This window comes from Callorhinus ursinus, unplaced genomic scaffold, assembly GCF_003265705.2.
Source record: "Callorhinus ursinus isolate GAN/ISIS: 27379988/994484 unplaced genomic scaffold, GSC_fseal_2.0 scaffold37, whole genome shotgun sequence".
NCBI lineage: Eukaryota > Metazoa > Chordata > Mammalia > Carnivora > Otariidae > Callorhinus > Callorhinus ursinus.
In genome coordinates, this window is record NW_027397099.1 from 424,255 (window position 1) to 448,031 (window position 23,777).

General features: G+C 38.5%; 1 protein-coding gene across 2 annotated transcripts in view; it reads left to right on the forward strand.

Annotated features, from left to right (window-relative positions):
• GLG1 (golgi glycoprotein 1) overlaps positions 1–23,777 on the forward strand; it is a 155,239-nt gene that overhangs the window by 47,856 nt on the left and 83,606 nt on the right. The gene's annotated exons all lie outside the window — the stretch shown is intronic.

The window sequence follows — 23,777 nt, forward strand, 5'->3', positions numbered from 1 at the left end:
GAAAAAGGAATCAAAGGTGAACCCAGAGTCCCATTGGGCATGTGGGGGTTGCTCACCAAGGGAATGCTGATGCCATTCATGGTAGAAAGGAGAATTGACTTGGGGACAGAAATTAATTCTATTAAATAAATAAATGGGAGAGAAGAGACAAATCTGTATGGAATAGCAGGTAATTTACATAGGTACGTCTTTGAGCTTAACTCAGCATTCCCCCTTCAGTATGGGTTGAATTTAGTTAATTGCTTCCAAAGAGTAGGCTATGGGAAGGTGGATGGGAGTCATTTTACATTGGAGAAATCTGACAGACCGTCTCTTGACCAGGTGATCCAAGTTGGCATCATCAGTGATGTCATGTTTATGCCATGTATGCCTTTCTTATGATATGTTGAGAATGGCTCTTCCTGGGTGCCTGGGTGGCTCACTTGGTTAAGTGACTGCCTTTGGCTCAGGTCATGATGCCAAGGTCCTGGGATCGAGTCCTGCATCAGGCTTCCTGCTCAGCGGGGAGTCTGCTTATCCCTCTGCCCCCCCCCCTCATCTGTGCCCCCCCCCTTGCAAAAATAAATAAATAAAATCTTAAAAAAAAAGAATGGCACTTACTCTCCAAAACCTATAACCTATGAGAAAAATATCACATAAACCTAAATTGAGGGATAGTCTACAAAATACTTGACCCCAGGCTTCCTTAAAACTCTGAAAGTCATTAGAGACATAAAGGCTAATGAGATAGAATGACTAAATCCTGGATGGGAATAATGTTTGACCAAATATCTGGGCACCCTTTGTCCTAGTCAAGTTTATACATAATCTTGTGTCACTGTCCAAAACTAAGAAAGGATAGAGAGTTAAAGCGGATAAAGTATTGGGGCGCCTGGGTGGCTCAGTCGTTAAGCGTCTGCCTTCGGCTCAGGTCATGATCCCAGGGTCCTGCGATCGAGTCCCACATCGGGCTCCCTGCTCCTCGGGAAGCCTGCTTCTCCCTCTCCCACTCCACCTGCTTGTGTTCCCTCTCTCGCTGTGTCTCTCTCTATCAAGTAAATAAATAAAATCTTAAAAAAAGAAAAAAGGATAAAGTATTAAGGGGGAGAGAGTTGTGTCTTAAACAGCAAAAACAGCAGAAAGCCTCAAGATGGTATAGAGATTATTTTTAATGATAAAAGTCACATAAAGTAGGAAATAAGGAACTGTAGACAACCTCTTCACTTATTTTTTTATTTTTATTTTTTTAAAGATTTTATTCATGAGAGAGAGAGAGAGAGAGGCAGAGACAGAGGGAGAAGTGGGCTCCCCACGGAGCAGGGAGCCTGATGTGGGACTCAATCCCAGGACCCTGGGATCATGACCGGAGTCGAAGGCAGATGCTTAACTGTCTGAGCCACCCAGGTGCCCCTACAGCCTCTTCATTTAAAAAGTGAAAGGAAGGGCACCTGGGTGGCTCAGGTGGTTAAGCATCTGCCTTCAGCTCAGGTCATGATCCCAGGGTCCTGGGATTGGGTTCCGCATCGGGCTCCCTGCTCAGAGGGGATCCTGCTTCTCCCTCTGCCTCTTTCTCTCTCTCTCTCTCTCTCTCTCTCTCTGTCTCTCTGTCTCTCATGAATAAATAAATAAAATCTTTAAAAAAAGTGAAAGGAAGATGCACAGTGACAGAATGGATAATAGAATTAACTTAAAATTTCATTTTATTTTAAGATGTGATTAATTTTTTAAAGATGGATTTAAACATTTTTATCTGCCCCTCTCTTAGGACATCCTTTTCTTCTGACTACTTCAGTCCCCCAATACTTGTAGGGCCAACATAACTAATTAATATATAAAATTTTCCTTAAAACAAGTTTAACATCCTCTCAAAAAAAGCAGATGCTTCACGTCCTCTAAAAATGTCTTGAGATTCTCACGTATTCAGATTTATGAACATGTATTCATAGAAACATGGATGAAAGCCACAGAGGTTAAATCAGATTTACATGTTATAAAGCAGGTGCTCAGTGAGTTAACAAATATAAAATCCCAAATTGCTCTTACCCTTTTAGATATAGTCTTCAGTAATATAGTTCAAATATTTGTGCACATTCTTTCATTTTATTATCCACCCTTCATAATTGAGTAATGGAAGACTGGCTTGAGAAGAGAAAACAGTTAAATTGGAGATGCTTCTTTTTGCTAATATTAGCACTTGCACCGTCTTCCTCCCCCCCCAATACCAACTAGGGATTCTAATAATTTCACAAAGATGCACCTTAAGTAGTGATTGTGGCAAAGGTGAAATATTGGTGGGCAAGTAGTAGTACCTCCACTCAGTAGTTCAAAAGTTTGTCAGTTGGAAAAGTTGGCAAGCACAGTCTACAAAGGGGACAGACCATACATACACAAGACCATTCCTTCAAATTTACGAAAAGTAGCTGTTCCACCTAATCCATAGAAACAAATACAGAAAGTCAGGTAAAATGAAGGGACAGAGGAATATGCTTCAAAAGAAAGAATAACAAAGGGCCTCAGGAAAAGAACTAAATGAAAGAGAGATGAGCAATATGCCTGATTAAAGAATTTAAGTAATGATCATAAAGATACTCACTGGGCAGGATGCCTGGGTGGCTCAGTCGTTAAGCGTCTGCCTTCAGCTCGGGTCGCGATCCCAGGGTCCTGGGATCAAGTCCCGCATCGGGCTCCTTGCTCTGTGAGAGGCCTGCTTCTCCCTCTCTCTCTGCTGCTCCCCCTGCTTGTGCTCTCTCTCTCTCTCTCTCTCTGACAAATAAATTAAAAAAAAAAAAAAGATACTGGGCTGGGGAGAAGAGTGGGAGAACTCAATGAGACCTTCACTAAAGAGATAGAAAATATAAAAAAGAACCAGAGTTGAAGACCACAATAACTGTAATTAAAAAACACACTAGAGGGAATCAATAGTAGATTAGTGATGCAGAAGAATGTGTACATGATCTGGAACACAGGGTAATGGAAAGCACACAAGCTGAACAGCAAAAAGAGAAAAGAATCTGAAAAATGAGGATAGGTTAAGTGATCTCTTGGACTACATCAAGCAAACAAATGTCCGCATTATAGGGGTCCCAGAAGTAGAAAGAAAGAATAGAAACTGATTGAAGAAATAGTAGCTGAAAACATCCCTAACCTTGGGAAGGAAATAGACATCTAAGTCCAAAAAGCATAAAGTGTTAGAAACAAGACAAACCCAAGGAGGTTCACCCCAACACATAATAATTAAAATGTCAAAGAGAGAATTTTAAAAGCAGCACGAGAGAAAAAGTTACCTACAAGAGAAAACCTATAAGGCTATCAGCTGATTTTTCAGCAGAAATTTTTCAGGCCAGAAGAGACTGGGATGATATATTTAAAGCACTGAAAGGAAAAAGCCTACAACCAAGAATACTCTACCTGGCAAGGTTGTCATTCATATTTGAAGGAGAGATAAAGAGTTTCCTGGACAAAAGATAAAGGAGTTTATCACCACTAAACAAGCCTTACAAGAAATGTTAAAGGGACTTCTTTAGGTAGAAAAGGACTGGCCATAATTATGCCTAAGAAAATTATGAATAAAAAGATGTAAAATATGGCAGTATATACATAAAACATGGGGGAGGGAGAAAAAAAGGGAAGGGAAAAAAGAAAAGTTTTTTTTTCTTTTTTTAGAATGTGTTTGAACTTGAATAACCATCAAATTAACATAGACTGCTGTTTACTTAGGATGTTATATATGAACCTCATGGTAACCACAGACCCAAAACCTATAATAGATATACAAAAAATAAAGAGAAAGAAAGCTAACAGCACTACAGAAACCAATCAATCACAAAGAAAAAAAGCAAGAGAAGAAGAAAGGAACAGAGAACTACAAGAAGAACCAGAAAACAAATAAAATGGCAATAAATACATAACTGTCAATGATAAGTTTAAATGTAAATGGCCTGAATCCTCTCTTCAAAAGACACAGGGTGGTGGAATGGTTAAAAAAACAAGACCCATCTATACGTTGCCCACAAGAGACCCATCTCAGACCTAAAGGCACATACCAACTGAAAGTGAAGGGCTGGAAAAACATTTACTGTACAGGTGGAAGCAAGAGAAAAGCCAAGGTAGCAATACTTAGACAAAATAGAATTAAAAACAAAGACTGTAACAAGAGACAAAGAAGGGGATTACATAATGATAACGGGATCAATCCAATAAAGATATGTAACAGTTGTAAATATCTACATACTCAACACTGGAGCATCTAAGTACATAGAGCAAATTGAAGACATAAAGAGAGAAATTGATGGTAATACAATAATAGTAGGGGACTTTAACAGCCCACTTACATCAATGGATAGATCATGCAGGCAGAAAATCAACAAGGAAAGACTGCCTTTGAATGACACATTGGACCTGATGAACCTAACAAATTCATACAGAACATTCCATCCAAAAATAACAGAATACACATTCTTCTCAAGTGCACATGGACCATTCTCCAGAATAGATCACGTTAGGCCACAAAACGAACCTCAACAAATTTAAGAAGACTGAATCAAACCATGCATCTTTTCTGGTCATAATGGTATGAAACTAGAAATAAATCGCGGAAAAAGCACAAGTACATGAAAACTAAACATGATACTAAACAACAAATAGGTCAATGAAACGAAGAAAGTAAAAAAAAAAAAATGGAGACAAATGAAAATGGAAACATGATGGTCCAAATCTTTGGGACACAGCCAAAGTAATTTCAAGAAGGAAATATATAGCAATATAGGCCTACCTCAGGAAACAAGAAAAAGTTCAAATAAACAGTGTAAACTTAAAACTAAAGGAGCTAAAGAAAGAAGAACAAAGAAAGCTCAAGGTGAGTAGAAGGAAGGAAATAATAAAGATCAAAGCAGAAATAAGTGACATAGAGAAAAAAAGAAAAAAATCAATGAAACCAAGAGCTGGTTCTTTGAAAAGGTAAATAAAATTGATAAACCTTTAGGAAGACTCATCAAGAAAAAGAGAGAAAGGACCCAAATAAAATCAGAAATGAGAGGGGTAGTAACAGCTGACACCACAGAAATACAAAGGATTATAAGAGAAGAGTATGAAAAATTATATGCCAACAAATGGAAACCTTGAAGAAATAATCTCATAGAAACATCTTCCAGAACTGAACGAGGGAGAAATAGAAAATCCAAACGGACCAATTACAAGTAACAAAATTGAATACGTAATCAAAAAACAATAAAAAGATAAAAAGTCTAGGTCCAGATGGATGGATTCACAGGTGAATACCAAACGTTTGAAGAAGAATTAATACTTACTCTTTTCAAACTATTCCAAAAAATAGAAGAGGAGGGAAAGCTTCCAAATACATTCTACAAGGTCAGCAATACCTTGATACCAAAACCAAAGACGCCACAAAAAAAGAAACTACAGGCCAATATCTCTGATGAACATAGATGCAAAAATCCTCAACAAAATATTAGCCAACTGCACATAAATGCATTAAATGATCATTCACCACGATCATGTGGGATTTATTCCAGGGATGCAAGGATGGTTCATTATTCACAAATCAATCAACATGATATACCACATCAACAAAATGAAGGATTAAAAATCATATGATCATCTCAGTAGATGTAGAAAAAGCATTTGACAAAATTGAATGTCCATTCATGATAAAAACTCTCAACAGAGTGGGTTTAGAGGGAACGTACCTCAACATGATAAAGGCTATATATGAAAAACCCACAGCTACCATCATCCCCAGTGGGGATCATCTAAGACCAGATGGAAGAGAAGGATGTCCACTCTCACCACTTTTATTCAACACAGTACTGGCAGTCCTAGCCACAGCAGTCAGACAAGAAAAGAAACAAAAGGCATTCATATTTGTAAAGAGGAAGTTAAACTCACTATTTGCAGATGACATGATACTATACATAGAAAATCCTAAGGACTTCACTAAAAAAACTCCTAGAAGAAATAAATGAATACAGTAAGTTGCAGGATATAAAATTAATACCCAGAAATCAGTAGCATTTGTATATACTAGTAATAAAAGTAGCAAAAAAATTAAGAAAACAGCATCATTTGTAATTGCACCAAAAAGAAGAGGGGGGAGGGTCGGAGAGAGAAGCAGACTCCCTGTTAAGCAGGGAGCCCGTTGCAGGACTCTATCCTGGGACTCCAGGATCATGACCTGAGCTGAATGAAGGCAGTTGCTTAACCAACTGAGCCACCCAGGTGCCGCAAGAATTAATATTGTTTAAAAGTCCATATTACCCCAAGCAGTCTACAGATTCAGTGCAGTCCCTATCAAAATACCAACAGCATTTTCAACAAAACTAGAACAAATAATATTAAAATTTGTATGAAACCACGAAAGACCCTGAATAGCCAAATAGTCAAAGAAAGAAAAACAAAGCTGGAAGTTTGACAATTCCAGATTTTAAGATTTACTACAAAGCTGTAGTAATCAAAACAGTATGGTACTAGCACAAAAATAGACAGGTAGATTAATGGAATAGAATAGAGGGCCTAGAAATAACACCTGTGATTTTATGATCAATTAATCTATTACAAAGGAGGCAAGAATACACAATGAGGAAGAGGCAGTAACTTCACTAAATGGTGGTGGAAAAACTGGACAGCGACATGTAAAAGAACAAAACTGGATCACTTTTTGACACCGTACACAAAAATAAACTCAAAATGGATTGAAGACCTTAATGTGAGATCTAAAACCGTAAAAATCCTAGAAGAGAACGCAAGCAGTAATTTGTTTGACATAGGCTATAGCAGCATTTTTCTAGATAGGTCTCCTAATGCAAGGGGAAAAAACAAAGTAAACTATTGGAACCACATCAAAATAAAAAGCTTTTGTATAGTGGAGGAAGCCCTCAACAAAATTAAAAGGCAAACCTACTGAATGGGACAAGATATTTACAAATTATATATCTGATAAGGGATTAATATTCAAAACATAAAGAACTTATATAACTCAACACCAGAAAACCCCATTAAAGAAAGAGGAGGTGCACCTTGGCTCAGTCAGTTAAGCGGCCAACTCTTGGTTTTGTCTCAGGTCATGATCTCAGGGTGAGGGATCAAGGCCCTCATTGGGCTCTGTGCTCAATGGGGAGTCTGCTTGAGATTCTCTCTCTCCCTCTGTCCCTCCCCCTGCTCACTTATGCTCTCTCTCTTTAAAATAAATCTTTTTTTTTTTTCTTTCTTGTGGGGCTCCTGGGTGCTAGGTCATTTAAGCCTCCAACTCTTGATTTTGGCTCAGGTCATGATCTCAGGGTTGTGAGATCGAGCCCCATGTCATTCAGCTCCAGGCTGAGCGTGGAGCTGTTTAGGATTCTCTTTCTCCCTTTCTCCCTTCCTCCTGCTCTCACACACTCGCTCTCTTGCTAAAAATAATAATTTTTTAAAAATGTAAAAATAAAGAGCAGAGGACCTGAATAGGTATTTTTCCAAAGAAGAAATACAAATGGCCAACAGTCACATGAAAAGATGCTTAGCATCACTAATCATCAGGGGAATGCAAATCAAAACCAGAACAAGACATCCCTTTACACTTGTTAGAATGGCTAAAATAAAAAATACTTAGGGGCGCCTGGGTGGCTCAGTTGTTAAGCGTCTGCCTTTGCCTCAGGTCATGATCCCAGGGTCCTGGGATCTAGCCGCGCATCAGGCTCCCTGCTCAGCAGGATGCCTGCTTGTCTCTCGCTATGTCTCTGTCAAATAAATAAAATCTTAAAAAAAAAAAAGACAAGAAATAACAAATGTTGGCAAGGATGTGGGGAAAAAACCCTTATGCATTATTGGTGAGAACGAAAATTGGTGCAGTTACTATGGATAACAGTATGGAGGTTCCTCCAAAAATTAAAAATAGAAATAACATAAGACCTAATAATTCCACTATTGGGTGTTTACCCAAAGAAAATGAAACACTAATTAGAAAAGATATATACACTCTTTTATGTTTATTGCAGCATTATTTGCAGTAGCTAAGATAGAGAAGCAACCTAAGTGTTCATTGATAGACAAATGGATATGGAAGGTGTTTTATATATACACAATGGAATATTATGCAACCATAGGAAAGGATAAGATCATGCTCTTTGAGACAACATGTGTGGATCTAGAGTATATTATGCTAAGTGAATTAAGTCAGACTGAGACAAATACCATTTGATTTTATGCTTACAGAATCTTTAAAAAAAAAAAGCCTAAATGAATAAACAAACAAAAGCAGAATCACACCTATAAATACAGAGAACAAACTGATGGTTGCCAGAGAGGAGGAGAGTGAGGGGATGGGCAAAATGGGTAAAGAGGAGAGGGAAATACAGTCTTCGAGTATGGAATCATGGGGTTAAAGGGAACAGCACAAGGAATGTAGTGATATTGTAATAGTGATGTATGATGATGGGTGGTAGGTACACTTGTGAATATAGCACAACGTATAAACTTGTTGAATCACTGTGTTATACACCTGAAAATAACACTGTGTCAACTATACTCAAAAATAAAAATTATAATTTAAATTCCTTGCATTAAAAAAAAAAGTTCGTGAGGTGGTGAACGCAAAATAGGAAATCAACATTTAAAAGTTTGCTGGAGCGCCTGGATTGCTCAATTAGTCGGTCATCCTACTCTCAATCTCAGCTTAGGTCTTGATCTCAGGGTCGTGAGTTCAAGCCCCATGTTGGGCTCCATGCTGGGTGTGGAGCCTACTTAATATTCTCTTTGGTATATAAATATATAATGTATGAAAATCAGACTGAAAGTTGAAGACCATCTGTAAATCAAAATGCAAGTCTTTTAAATTCTTAACTACCCAGGATTTTAGTGTTTTACTGCTTTATTTAAGTTAGTATGTATCTGCCATTTTAGAATGTTCTTCATTCAGCATATGTTCTTTCCAAATAACTAGTCTATCTTCTAAAAAGGAGTCATTTTACTTCCCCTTTAGTATAGGGGAAACTGATTAAAAGCCCAGGCTCAAGACAGTACAGTTTCTACCAAAGAACCAAGGTGACTGCTTCTGGATGGCTATCTTGATGTTATGCATGATTATTTTATACAGAAGCATAAAAACAGTTGTAAATCATTTGGAGAATGGTATCACATTTTAAATGTACTGATGGAATTGATTTAAAGGAAACGTGCTAAGTTTACATTTTTAATGTTCTGTATAATGGATCCTTTCACAACATGAATAATCGACCTATTTTATGTTTTGTCAGTCTGGAACAAAGCCACTAAACAAAGAAGATTACAATTTGGGGGAGTTTGGTGACCCAATCCAGTTTCAAAGAAGGAAAAGTTGAAATTTGTGAACATGTTTTTAAAGCCACTACAGTGATCATTTGATCAGTATGTGACAATAGTCCATCTAGTTAGTATCACCCAAGTACAGCTATAACTGATTAAACTTTTTTTGATAGATTTTTTACATTTCGCCATAAAATCCTATAAAATAAATGGAAGGAAATTACATCTTTTTATATTAGCATCTCATCTTTGGCTATCAGTTGGTCCACTTTTGAGCAGGAAGTGAGTAAAAGTGATAAACAATGATATCATTGAATTTACAAGTTAAGGAAATGAATATTAATAAGATACATCCATCAAAAGATGATTTTATTCATGCATTTTACAAAGTTTCTGTCTCTAACAGTTCTTTTCCTGACTGTTCATTTTCATCATCGTTCAATGAAGTCCCATCTGACTTTAAATGACCAACTGATATTTAGCAGCAGTATATTGAGAAAAGTATAGGAGTCCAGCCCATTTATGAAAAAACCCTGTCTTTTTTTTTTTTTTAAGATTTTATTTATTTATTTGACAGAGACACAGCGAGAGAGGGAACCACAAGCTGGGGAGTGGGAGAGGGAGAAGCATACTTCCCATGGAGCAGGGAGCCTAATCTAGGGCTCAATCCCAGGACCCTGGGATCATGACCTGAGCCAAAGGCAGACGCCCAACAACTGAGCCACCCAGGCGCCCCGAAGAAATCCTGTCTTAAATCATTTTGGAACAAAGTAGGGTTTAAATATGTAATGCTGAGGAATTGAACAAAAAAAAATTTTTTTTCAAGACTGATTTTGTGCGAACAGTAATTTTCAAATACCTCCTAGGGATGACTATTCTGTGTCATACTACCTGGTTTCTAAATACTTGTGATACTGAGGTTTACCGTAGTTGTAAGCCACATTGCCATGGTTAAGAATGTTGGATGGATATGCTTTGGCTGAGAATTTTTAATAATGCCATAATAAATCTGGATAGATAATTTGTATCTTTGTATATGTGAGTCCTGCTGTTATCACATGGCTCCTTCTATAAAAGAGCTGTTTGCCATTATGGAATTTGGATATACAGTAAAAATTCATGGTTTAGCAGCCACAAGAAGACCAAAATCATGGCAAAATGTAAGAACTGGAGTTGAAACTGTTGTGGAGTCTATCCCTATTTTATTTTAATTAATTAATTTACTTTTTTTTTAAGATTTTATTTATTTATTTGACAGAGAGAGACACAGTGAGAGAGGGAACACAAGCAGGGAGAGTGGGAGAGGGAGAAGCAGGCTTCCTGCTGAGCAGGGAGCCCGATGCGGGGCTCGATCTCAGGACCCTGGGATCATGACTTGAGCCGAAGGCAGACGCTTAACACCTGAGCCACCCAGGCGCCCCTTATTTATTTATTTTTTAAAAGATTTTATTTATTTGAATGAGGGGAGGGAGAGGGAAAGGTAGGGAGCATGGGAGGGGCAGAGGGAGAAGCTGGAGACCAACACGGGGCTCCATCCCAGGACCCTGAGATCATGACCTGAGCTGAATCCAAGAGTTGGCTTCTTAATTGACTGCGCCACCCAGGCACCCCCAGAATAGTCAGATTTTGAACAAAGAGATAATACAGGGTTTCAGACTCAACCATGAACTTAAATACAAGTTACCAGAGGGAGTTTCTCCTAGAAGAGGAAGTAAAAGCAGGATTTAGTGAGCTATGTGGGAGAATGGAGAATTATCCCTGAATCATAGCCCCCGCTGTACTGAGGGTATGACTGAGGTATGGCTGCGGAGACACTGTAAAGGCAACTCCTTGGAAACCACTTCTGTTCCTCGGGTCCCTGTTGTGCTTGAAATGACCTAAGTTAATTTTGAGTTTTAAAGAAAAGTAGTTGTAAAACATAAATAAATAAATAAATAAATAAATAAAATAAAGGTAGTTGTAGAGCAGACCAAGTGATCCTCATACATACCACTTTCACGCTGGTGAATTTGTGGCTTATTTATAAGGAAACAAGCTTCCCTCATTTTTTTTTAAGAGTATGATAAAAAATGTATTTGGTCTTCATCCCTGGTTCTGGGCTCCGAGCTCCTAAAGCCCTTGGAATTTCCTGAATGATAGGAATTCTTTTGTTATTTCTAACAAGCCTCCTTCCATTACACCTGAGTTTATGTGAATGTGGTGACTTAAGGTAGGGCCCCTAGATCCTCTTGGTCATCTGAAAGACCAAGAGTTTAGAGGATTGGAACTTTCTGTCCCACCTGCCCACCTCTAGGAAGGTGGTGAGGGTGGGTGGCTGGAGGTTGAGTTTCATAAAAGCTCTTGACCTAGAAGATCTGGGGAGATTCTGGGTTGTTGAACATATCAGGGTGTTGGGAAGGCACTTGCAAGCTCTGTGGCTCCTCTTCCCACTCTGCCCTAAGCATCTCTTCCATTTTGGTTATTTCTCAGTTGTATCTTTTATAATAAACTGGTTAATGTAAATGTTTTCCTGAGTTCTGTGAGACAATCTAGAGAGTTATACAACTTGTTGAGGGAGTCTTAGGACCCTCAAATCTGTAGCCAACTTGGACAGAAGTACAAGTGTCCTTGGGACTTGGGACTCGTGAATGGTATCTGAAGTGAGGGCAGTCTTGTGACTGACCCTTCAACTTGTGGAGTCTGTACTAATTCCAGGTAGTATAGAATTAAATTTTTTGACACCCAGTTAGTGTAGGAGAATCTGATAGTTGGTGTCACAAAAAGTAAGCTCTACTTTGCTTTTATATGTCTTTAGTAGATATTAAAATTTGCATTAAAAAATTACATGAGAATATGGTAAAAGAAAGTAAAGATCTAACTAAATAGAGAAATCTTCCTGGGTTTGGAAGACTTGGCGCGGTTCAGTTCGATGCAATCCCAGTCAAAATCCCAGCAGGCTTTTTTGGGGGGAGAAGTAAAGGTAGGGAGTAGAAAACTGACAAGCTGAGTCTAAAATTTATATGGAAATGCAGGTGAACTAGAAATAGTTTCAATAACTGAAAAAGAAGTATAAAAATAGATGTTTTGCCTTACTTGTATTTCAAGATGGCTTATAAAGACTTACTATAAAGCAATTAGGATAGTATGGTGTTATCAGAAAGATAAATTTATAAATCAGAGGTCCATGAAATGGCTTTGTGTTTTGTAAGGAAAGTTATATTGGAATAAGGCAAAACCTATTAGCTTACATATTCCTTAAGGCTGCTTTTGACCTGCAGTTACCAAGTTGAGTATAACAGAGACTGTATATGGCCCCCAAGCCTAAAATACTGTCTGTCCCTTTAAGATCAGCGGTTCAGAATAGAAAGTCCATGACTAGGTCTGTATATTATGGTGTCTCTACTGATTGGATGGGGGACCCCAAATGTGGGGTGACCTGATCGGGTAGAAGCTGGAGGCGCAGGCAGGTGGTGAGTTCACTTGAGCTAGAAGAAAGGAGATAGAAGTTTATTGAATATACAAGGGAATGGTGGGCAGGACAGCAAAGCAGAGATTGTCTGCAGTGAGGCAGTGGTTGGGGGCTATATTTAAAGGAGAAGGTGTAGAGGTATGGGAACATAGGGAATTTTCCTTTTTTGGTCCTATGCCTTGTGGTAAGTAGCCCATTGGTTCATTAGGGCTTCTGGATGTTTTGAGATGGGTCACCCAATGGGCCTGTCTGTATTCAGCCAGGGGGTTACGATGGGCTCTTTTGCCTTGATCAGGCTTCCACTGCTCAAGTCTGTTGCCTAAAAGCGGCCTCTACACATATATATGGCCAAATAATTTTTGACAAAGATGCCAAAGGGAAAGGTTAGTCATGCTAGCACAGTTTGTTGAAGAATCTGTTATATTTATTTGGAAAAAAAATTAATTTCAGCCCTACCTCACAACCTTCACAAAAAATAACTTGAAGTGGATCATAGACCTAAACTAAAACTATAAGAATTCAAGAAGAAAATACAGAATATTCTCATCAACTTGGAATAGACAAAGATTTTTTAAGACACAAAAACATCATAAAAAGAAAAAATGGATAAGTTTGATTTCATAAAAGTTAAAATTTCTGCTTTTTTTTTTTAAGATTTTATTTATTTGACAGCACAAGCAGGGGGAGTGGCAGGCAGAGGCAGAAGGAGAAGCAGGCTCCCCGCAGAGCAGGGGAAGCCTGATGTGGGACTCGATCCCAGGACCCTGGGATCATGACCTGAGCTGAAGGCAGTCGCTTAACCCACTGAGCCACCCAGGCGCCCCAAATTTTTGCTCTTTAAAAGTCACCATGGGGGGTGCCCATGTGGCTCAGTCAGTGGAACATGTGACTCTTGATCTTGGGATTGTAAGTTTGAGCCCCACGTTGAATGTAGAGATTACTTTAAAAATATAAAAACATACATACAAATACATAAATACATAAATATCACCATCAGGAAAATAAAATGGCAAATCATAGACTAGGAGAAGATATTTGTGTCTAGAATAAATGAAGAAGTCTTTAATAATAAAACAGTTCTAGGGGCACCTGAGTGGCTCTGTCAGTTAAGCATCCCACTCTTGATTTTGGCTCAGGTCCTGATCTCAGGGTCATGAGATGAGCCCCACTTAGGCTCCACGCTGAGTATGAAGCCTACTTAAGATTCTGTCTTTCCCTCTCTGCCCCTGCCCACCTTTCCCCCCCAATCTGTGCATGCTCTCTCTTAAAAAAAAAAAACCAACTCCATTTTCAAAAATAGGAAAAAAGGTTTGAACAGTGCTTTACAAAAAATATTAAAATGATCACTTATCACATGTGTAAATTCTGTATATCATTGGTCATCAAGGAAATTCATATTTAAACCATGAGATACCACTTACCATCCACTAGAACAGCTAAAATTAAAAACACAGGAAGTGAAGCAGCTAGAGCTCTCATACATTGCTGCTGGTGGTGGTGTCTAAATTGGTATAACCACTTTTGAAAAACTGTTGTAATTATCTTATATTTCAATATATACTTAACATATGACCCAGAAATTATAGCCTTCAAATGAAAATATACTCACATGTAAAGATCTGTACATGAATATTCAGAGCAGGTTTTTTCATAAGAGCCCAAACCAGAAACACCCCAATTGTCTATGGGTGAATGGATAAACAAATTATGGTATGCTTATACAACAGAGTACCACTCAGCAGCAAAAGGGAATAAATTACTGATACACACAATGGCATGGATGACCTTCACAGACATTTTGTAATTGAAAGTGAATAGACATAGAAATTATTCCATTCATATGAAATTTTGAATAGGCAGACACTTATCTACTGTGATAGAAACAGACCATGAGTTGCCTAAGGCAGGGGTGAGAACAGAAGAGATTCTAGAGGGGCCCAAGTGAATTTTGGGGGATGGAAATGTTCTGTATCTTGATTGTGGTGGTCATTACGCGACACTTACATTTGCCTGTACACTTAAAATGTGAATTTTATTGTAAAGTATATCTCAAAGTTTTTTTTAAATAAATTTTTATTTATTTATTTGAGAGAGAGGGAGAGAGAGAACACAAGCAGGGGGGGAGCAGCAGGCAGAGGGAGAGGGAGAAGCAAGTCACCACCTGAGCCGAGGGCAGCTGCTTAACGGACTGAGCCACCCAGGCACCCCTCTCAAAGTTTATTTAAAAAAAAAAATTGTATTGAAATTTGATGGGTAAACACTATCTCTTTTACAAAAGTAATTTCATCATGTCTATCCCCTAACTGAAATTCTTTAACACCTTCTCATTGCATTTCTTTTTTTAAAAAAAAAAAAGATACTATTTATTTGAGAAAGCATGTACGTGGTGGGGAGGGAGGGGCAGGTGGAGAGGGAAAAGAAGACTCTCCACTGAGCAGGGATCCTGATGCGGGGCTCCGTCCCAGGACCCTCAGATCATGACCTAAGCTGAAGGCAGCTACCCAGCTGGCTGAGCCACCCAGGCGCCCCTCTCATTGCATTTCTAATAAAATCCAAACTCCTTCCCGACTTTCTTTTTGAATGCATTTTCTGCCACTTTACTTGCCACTGGGCTCTGTCCACAACTGTCTGTAGCTGCTAAAACTTGGCCAGACTCTTTCCAATATGATGTTCCTCTGCCTAGAATGCTTTTACTACACCTCCACCTCCCCCACCCACTTTTGCATAGTTGCATCCTCTCCCTTTAGAACTCAGCTTAAATGACAGAGCTTTTCCTGCCCTCCCCATCTAAAATAAACTTCCCACTGTTACTCGTTATTCACTAGTTTGTTTCTTTCACAACAAAATTTGCTGTAGTTTTAGTCATCTGCCTATTTTTTCTTTACCTCCATGCTCTCAAATGTCAGCTCCATGAGGGAGTGCGCATGACTATCTCATCCAGCACGCATCTCCAGCGCCTACACCAGAGGAAATGCAGAAGTGAACATTGTTCCCTAAGCCTGAAATCTCTTTTCCTTCTCCTCTATTGAAATTCCCCCTCATCTTTCAAGGCCTAGCTCAAATTATGGCTATTCTTCAAAGTCTTCTTCCAGTACCCTATTTAATTCCCCTAAGAATTATTTTCCTTCATGTACAGGCTAGTGTTGATCATATGTTTTCAAAACTGGTGAAGGAACTTAGAACCAAAGCACAGGTTGAATACTGGTTTAAGCAGAAGGACCTATAACTTAACAGAGTTCATATCTTCCAAGTCAAGACACTCGAAGGAAAAGATGGTAATTCATCCCATAGAAGACAATACTGAGTCTCAGGCAAATGTTGGATACGCTTTTGATTGCTCAGGGAAATTTTTATATAGCCTATTTCCCACATTCCCAAATTAGTCATAGCAGTGGCCTAAATAATGTACTCTTCAAACTTCTTTGATTAAAACTTAATTCTTCAGGAGGAAAGGTGAAGGACTGTAGGAAAAGAAAAATTGGGAAGATGTTTCCATTTCCTTCTAGTTGTAATTACCTTCTTGTTTTAGACTAGCTGCTGTTGTGTCTACTTGGACTAGAGTAAGATCTTTAAGAGTTGGCAGATGGAAAAAGTATTTTATTTATTTTTAAATATTTTATTTTAAGTAGGCTCCATGCCCAATGTGGAGCTTGAACTCACAACTCTGAGATCAAGAGTCACATGCTCTACCGACTGAGCCAGCCATGTGCCCTGAAAACAAGTATTTTTTTTTTTTTTTAAGATTTATTTATTTGGGAGAGAGAGAAAGAGGGAGAGGGAAAGAGAGAATCTCAAGCAGACTCCCCATTGTATGCAGAGCCTGACGTGGGCCTCGATCTCACAGCCCTGAGATCACTACTTGAGCCGAAACCAAGAGTCAGATACTTAGCTGAGTAAGCCACCGAGATGCCCGTGCATACTTTGTCTTTCTTATATCAAAAGTCCTCAGTGGTTCTTAAACTCAAGCGTCCATTAAATCACCTGGAAACCTTGTTAGAACACAGATTTAGTAGATCTAGGGGTGGAGGCCTAAGAACTTGCAGATGCTGATATTGATGCACTTTGAGAACCTGAGTAGCTTGTAGGAAAGTTTCTACATATTTGGGTTGGCTGGACCAAAGCTCTCTTTAGGTGAATATTATTAGCATTTACAATTCACCTTACTCTAGATAATTTGTGTTTATTGTTTTTCAGTGTATTGGGTGGGCAGGAAAATGGGGTTTTCACTTGTAATTTTAGATTCAATCTAGTCCTTATCTTAAACTTTTCTTGCCTTATGTAAAGCAGTTCATAAAACCCATTTTATTTCAGGGCAAACTAAAAGCTATTTTTATTACCTATAATTAACCTAATTCACAAAGAAGGAGCAGGCTTGGGGAAAAGGCTAGCATTGACAAAAGTGTGGAAGCTGAAAAATTGCTTTTCTGAAATTAATATCACCAGCGTCAATACAGTGTTCGAGGTTGTTGTTTTTAGAATCCTGGAGCTAATTATTCCAATCTAGGGCTGCACTTGTAAGGGTTAAGTAGTTTGTTGGATTCAACATGAATATTTCCCGGCTTGCTCTGAGTTCAAATATTGTATCATCTTATTTGAGTAGTTGGAAGTGTGTTACTGTGCTAAAACTTGGAGAAGTGGCTAGAGAGAAATACAGAATCCATCCTCTTGAGGAACCGTCGTTAACCTTCTCACATCTCCTGCACTCGCTTAATGTTTTCAAAATGTAGTATTTCAAAAACCGTTTCTACACATTGTACCCTTACGTTCATAGTACAACTACAGAGTTTCTGTTTGAATCCTTCAAAAATATTATTTTCAGAGAATAGCTGCCAAGCTTATTCCCCAACTCTGGACTTTTGTTTGTGTCTTTGTCTTATTTCAAAGACTGAGAGCTGTTACCCAGTTGAGCGCTGAATTACAAAAGTCCAATATTTAAAATCTTTAAAAAGATCTTTTTTGGTTTAAAAATTCTTAATGTTTTAAATTTGGGAATTATCACATTTCATGGCCCAAAATAGCTCGTTGAATTTTTGGCAGCTTCTGCCCATGCCAATAAAAGCAGCACCGTATGGTGTGACTGCACTAGGAAACCCACACCCTGTGGAGACACTGCCTGGCATGAAGCAGAGCTGCTGCTCCCCGCGTGCTTATCTCTTTAAGTCAGCATATTGGCCAAGATACATTAAGATTCCAGGATATCATCGTATCCTGTCACTTGAGTCTTGCAGCTCTTTTTCCCACCAGCTTTAACATTTGGCCACATTATAAAAACCTGTACTCAAAACTTGATGGAGGGGCGCCTGGATGGCTCAGTTGGTTAAGTGACTGCCTTCGGCTCAGGTCATGATCCTGGAGTCCCGGGATCGAGTCCCGCATTGGGCTCCCTGCTCAGCGGGGAGTCTGCTTCTCCCTCTGACCCTCTTCCCTCTCGTGCTCTCTATCTCTCATTCTCTCTCTCTCAAATAAATAAATAAAATCTTTAAAAAAAAAAAACTTGCATCTCTCACCCATCTTCAGAAAAAAGCTTTTGAATGACTATTTTAAGAAAGGAAATTATATACTTTTTAGGACACGATTAGTACAATCAATTTAGTACTCCTTGCAATGCTAGTACTCCTCCACAATTGTGTCTTCTCTGAATAATAATCTCTTCCTCTCCTACTAACCCCCGTCCCCTGACCAAATATCCAGAAGGAAAATAATTTGCAAATATTCATCCTAGGTGTCGGTTAAATGTTGGAAGATGGGCTAAAATTTGTAGTTTTGTGTGATGGAAAGTGTTCAGAACATGACAAATAGAAGGGACCAGTTGCTGTCCTTTCTCTTCTGTGAATTTTGTCCTTTGTTGACTAGGTGTAGTATGTTTTACAAATAAGTGCCCTCTTCCTGTTGTCTATCCTATCTTAGAGCAGTCATTTAATTCATTGTGACCTTCATCCAAATGTTTCTTAATCATAGGAAATTACTATTAAGGCTTTTCAATATAAAATTGTCTAATTCTCCTGAACATAAAGGCATGGAGGTAGGTTTTCTTTATCATATAGTTTATTACTTTTCAGTAACCTTGTTCATTTATTCTTGAAACAAATATAAGCACCTACTATGTGTACTAGCTGTACTAGGCTCTGTGTATAAAAAAATGGAATAGACAAATTTTCACCCTCCAAGAACACGGGAGCATTTTATAATACAGTTTAAAGATTTTTAAAAATTTATTCATTTATTTGAGAGAGAGAGGGCATATGTGCAAGCAAGGCGGACGTGGGGGTGGGCTGGGGTGGGGGTGGGGCAGAGGTGGAGGGAGAGAGAAGGAGAACTTGCAGCCGACTCTGAGCACAGAGCCTGATGCAGGGCTTGATCCCACGACCTTGAGACCACAGCCTGAGCTGAAATCAAGAGTCCGACGCTTAACCGAGCCAGCCACCCAGGCACCCTATAATACAGTTTAATGCTTTACTAAAGAGATACACTATGCTTCTATCTTGAGGCAGCTGATGAAATTACACGTTCTAAAGATTCAAAGGAAAATACTACATTTCAGCATTACGGAGAAGTGCTTATAAATGTTCTTGCCTGGTTTGTCAAAACAAAAATGCTTAAAGCTCAGTGTGAATTACAACGCTGGTTCAAACTAAGTGACAAATAACTGAAAAATATCTCTTTAAATATTTTATGTTATTTCTAAAATTTGAATAATGGTCATGTGTGATTTTTCAAAAAAATTGGGGGAAATTATATTTTTAATTTGCATTTAGTGGAATATTTTGTTGGTAAGGCAGATGCCTTATATTTAAATATTTTAGGATAAGAATCTGTAGGTACTTAACATTTTGAAGTGCAGATGTGAACATGTTTAAGTTAGTGTTTTTCACTAGGAATGCTTTTGGTGGTTAGGAGGGACCATTCCTCATTATGCATTACTATCCTGTGTACTGAAGGTCATTTAGCATACTTAGCCCCTTTTTATGATTTTTGTATTCATATAAAAAGCTAAATGCTAGCTTACAGCTGTTTGGCCCAGTAATATCAAGGCAGCTTTTATAAAGTGTAAGTGAATACCATTATGTATTCCTGATTTATTATTTTTTAAGGTTTTATTTATTTATTTGAGAGGAAAAAAAACACGGGCAGGGTGAGGGGCAGAGAGAGAAGCAGGCTCCCCACTGAGCAGGAAGCCAGACTTGGAGCTCGATCCTAGGACCCTGAGATCAGGACCTGAACTGAAGGCAGACGCTTAACTGACTGAGCTACCCAGATGCCCCAGTAAATTGTAGTTTAAACATTGCCCTCCAAATATAAGTGTTACCCCCAAGTCCGTGTGATGAACAAAAATGCCCCTTCATATTTTCAAATGTACCTGATTGGGAATTGGTCACTGCCTCTCTCTCTGTCTCTCATGAATAAATAAATAAAATCTTTTAAAAAGGGGCACGTGGGTAGCTCAATTGTTAATCATCTTCCATCAGCTCAGGTCATGGTCCCAGGGTCCTGGGATCGAGCCCCGCATCGGGCTCCCTGCTCCGCGGGAAGCCTGCTTCTCCCTCTCCCACTCCCCCTGCTTGTGTTCCCTCTCTCGCTGCCTCTCTCTCTGTCAAATAAATAAATAAAATCTTAAAAAAACCAAAAACTCTTTTCTTTAAAAAAAAATGAGTCTTTTGCTCAACATCACAGAATCATCTGCTGGCTGAATGCAAGTCTTAAGGTTCCGTATGAATGCTATTAAGTACAGAAAAATATTAAAATCTGTGTGAAAACTGTACTGGGAAAACCTAGCATACCTGAGCAGTGTTTTGAGATTTGAAAACACAGCTATAAAACAAAATTAATCCTTCACATATCAAAAACAAAATAGCACCCCAACACAAAAACCCAAACTCCACCTTTTCCTTCATCTTCTTATAACTCCATTCTAAAACCCCAAATCTAAAACCTTCTGTCATGTCACACCTAGGAAACAACACTTAATGACTATTTTCAGGAGCTAGTCTAGCCATACTGTGACATGAAAAAGATGGTGTGTGTTTAATACCCGTTTCATGTTTATAGGCTTTTTACTTATACAAATAAACCTTCTGATTCCCTATCAGATCTAACCCTTTATCTACTTGATAATGTCTCCACTTAGTATTCTCCTACCTGGCATCTGTCTTCTTTTGAATAACAACAGAACTACACATTAAAATTTAGCAATATAGGAGTATTCTGGTCAAGAACTGGTCATGCGGTAGTCCCTAGTGACTGGTGCTAATGTGTGATAAGTCTGTTGGTTACTGCCAGCAAACTGGATGAGTACTGGTTAGCTCAGTAAGCTGATGCTGAGTCAGGGGTCCGCCCTGGTCCTCGGGTCCCCTTCTTCCTCCAAAAAAATGAGACTGGTAACTTCTCTCCAGAAAGAGAAAATGTGGGCCTCGGTGCTGAATTGTACACTTTAAAATGGTAAATTTTGTAAACTTTGTGTTACGAGTATTTCTCATAAAATACCAGTGAAAGAAAGAAGTGGGCTTCAGCTTGAGATCTGAAGCCTTAACTACTCAGTAGGAATTGTGGACGGTTTCCTTCTATGCTCAGTCCTCTTAAAACACACTTTATAAGTAGAGCAGAAAGTTGGGGAACTCTTACATGCTGTGGTTCACAGATTGGAATAGGAACTAGACAATCAAAGAAATCATGAAATTGAGTAATTTGGCTGATAGTCCCATACATAGATCTGTAGGCACTGTGGACTATGGATGAGACTTGTTCTCGTTTTAATTTGGGCAGTAGGCTCCTGGCTTAGAAATGAACTGGAAACTCTGATCATGATCTCTCTCCTGTTGGAGCTGCAGTGTACAAATACATAATCTCCCGAGTCTTAAATGATGGATCAGGTGATCCAACAAACAAATGCTCATCCCACAATAAGAACAAGTTGATATATATAGTAGATGAAATGACTACTACCAGAAACTAGATATGCAACCATGATTCTTTAAAACAGTGGTCTACATCCGGATTGATCATGTCCCTAGGTGATAATGTTCCCCTCTCCAGTCTGCGCTGAAGAAGGACCATAAGAGAGGACTGATAATGAGACCAACTCTGTAACATAAGACTGTAGACCGCCTATGCTAAACATGACATAGTTGTTATTTCAGGGCATCTTTGCCCAAGAAAGACAGATTATAAATCAATAAATAACTTCACCATTTGATTCAGGGAATTCCTAAGAGATCAGTTTATCAGAGTCAAGAGTCTTCTCATCTGAGCAAGTAACTTCCTTATCTGACATGTTTATGTCAAGAAATGCTTTGGGACTCCTGGTGGCTCAGTCAGTTAAACGTCTGCCTTGGGCTCAGGTCATGTTCTCAGGGTCCTAGGATCGAATTCCACATCGGGCTTCTTGCTCATCAGGGAGTCTGCTTCTCCCTCTGTCTGCTGCTCCCCCTGCTTGTGCTGTGCTCTCTCTCTCTCTCTCTCTCTTTCTCTGACAAATAAATAAATAAATAAAATCTTTAAAAAATAATAAAAAAATTGCTTTAAGACCTTTACCTCAAAATGTCCACCAATCCTAAATTATTGTATCACAAATCTGGCCAATCACAATCAGTTCCCTTCTTTAAAAGGCCATTTGAAACCACTTGATCTCAGACCTCAGAGCCACTGAGATATCCCAGTTTTGAATTCTTCCTGTCAAGGTGGTGTTCTCCTTTCTCTATTAAGTTCTAATAAATTCAGCTTTGTTTTATTAACAGATAGTCTGGTGAAATTTAGGAGAGTATATCGGGGTCCATGCCAATTGATTCTTCAATATATAGCTCAAAGAAGGGAGTCTATGGCTAAACTGGGAAAAACTCAATTGATATTTTAAGACTGAATCTTCTGGGGGGTACAAATATCAATGTGCATAATATAATCTAATAAAATCTTTGAAAGTTTCCCACATTTTTTCTTGCTTGGATAATATCAACTTACAGTTGACAGAACAAGGTACTTCTAAGTATATGTCAGTAATCACCACTACATCAAACTATAAATGCTGAAATGATATTAATTAAACACTTACTTTGGGAAATATTGACAGATTAAAGTAAACCTTAATAAAGATGCAATATTTTACAAGAATTATCCATAATCTCCAAATCATATCTTTGCCTTTTTAAAGTCATAATTTTCTATTATAAAACGATTTGATTATGCAACCAAAGTGCAAAGAACAAAACACCAAAAGGATCCTTTCAATGGTACTCCAGCTGAGCTAATGATCACTATATGACCTGAATAAGTCACACGTCTCCACGCTTCAGTTGGAATAGGTGGAGAACTAAATAAAAAGCAAGACATTTTGACTCCAGTTGGTTACATATATAATATGATTCCATAAAAACAATACTTCTTTCTGAGGAAGGGGAAATAATGTTATAGAAAGGGAGTAGTTCACTGGGAGAAGTGAAAGGAGGTAAGCGGACCAGTTGCAGATCCTTTTAGAATCACTGTTTTAAAACACTTCATAAAGTACATCAATGGTTTAAATATGCTTTACTTCTCAGGTAAAGAACGTTCACCTCCAGTGATTGAAACAAAGGACACTCCTAGCCATTTCTAAGCACTCATTACTGTATAGTCTGTAGGACTGGTTGTGCAGCATAGACTGGAAAGAAGTGGGATCAGATTTAGGTTCTTCAAGGTACTAGCTGGACTAATTATTTAACTCTTGTAAGCCTTAATTTCCTCATTTATAAATGAGGAGGAGGATGAGTATTTATTCTATATGTAGGAATAAGTAAGGCAAAACATACAAAGCACCTATGAGTGCTCACTGTAAGCATATAATAAATATTATCTATAATAATATTATAGTATATTCTAGAAGAGTGTTACCTTTGTACTGCCCTAACTCCAAAATAAATCAATAAATCAATCTCAAAAATAAGGAAAAAAATAAAAAGAGGTTTTCTTTTTCTTTTTTTAAGATTTTTATTTATTTATTTGACAGAGAAAGAGATAGCGAGAGCAGGAACACAAGTAGGGGGAGAGGGAGAAGCAGGCTTCCCGCTGAGCAGGGAGCCCGATGTGGGGCTCAATCCCAGGACCCTGGGAC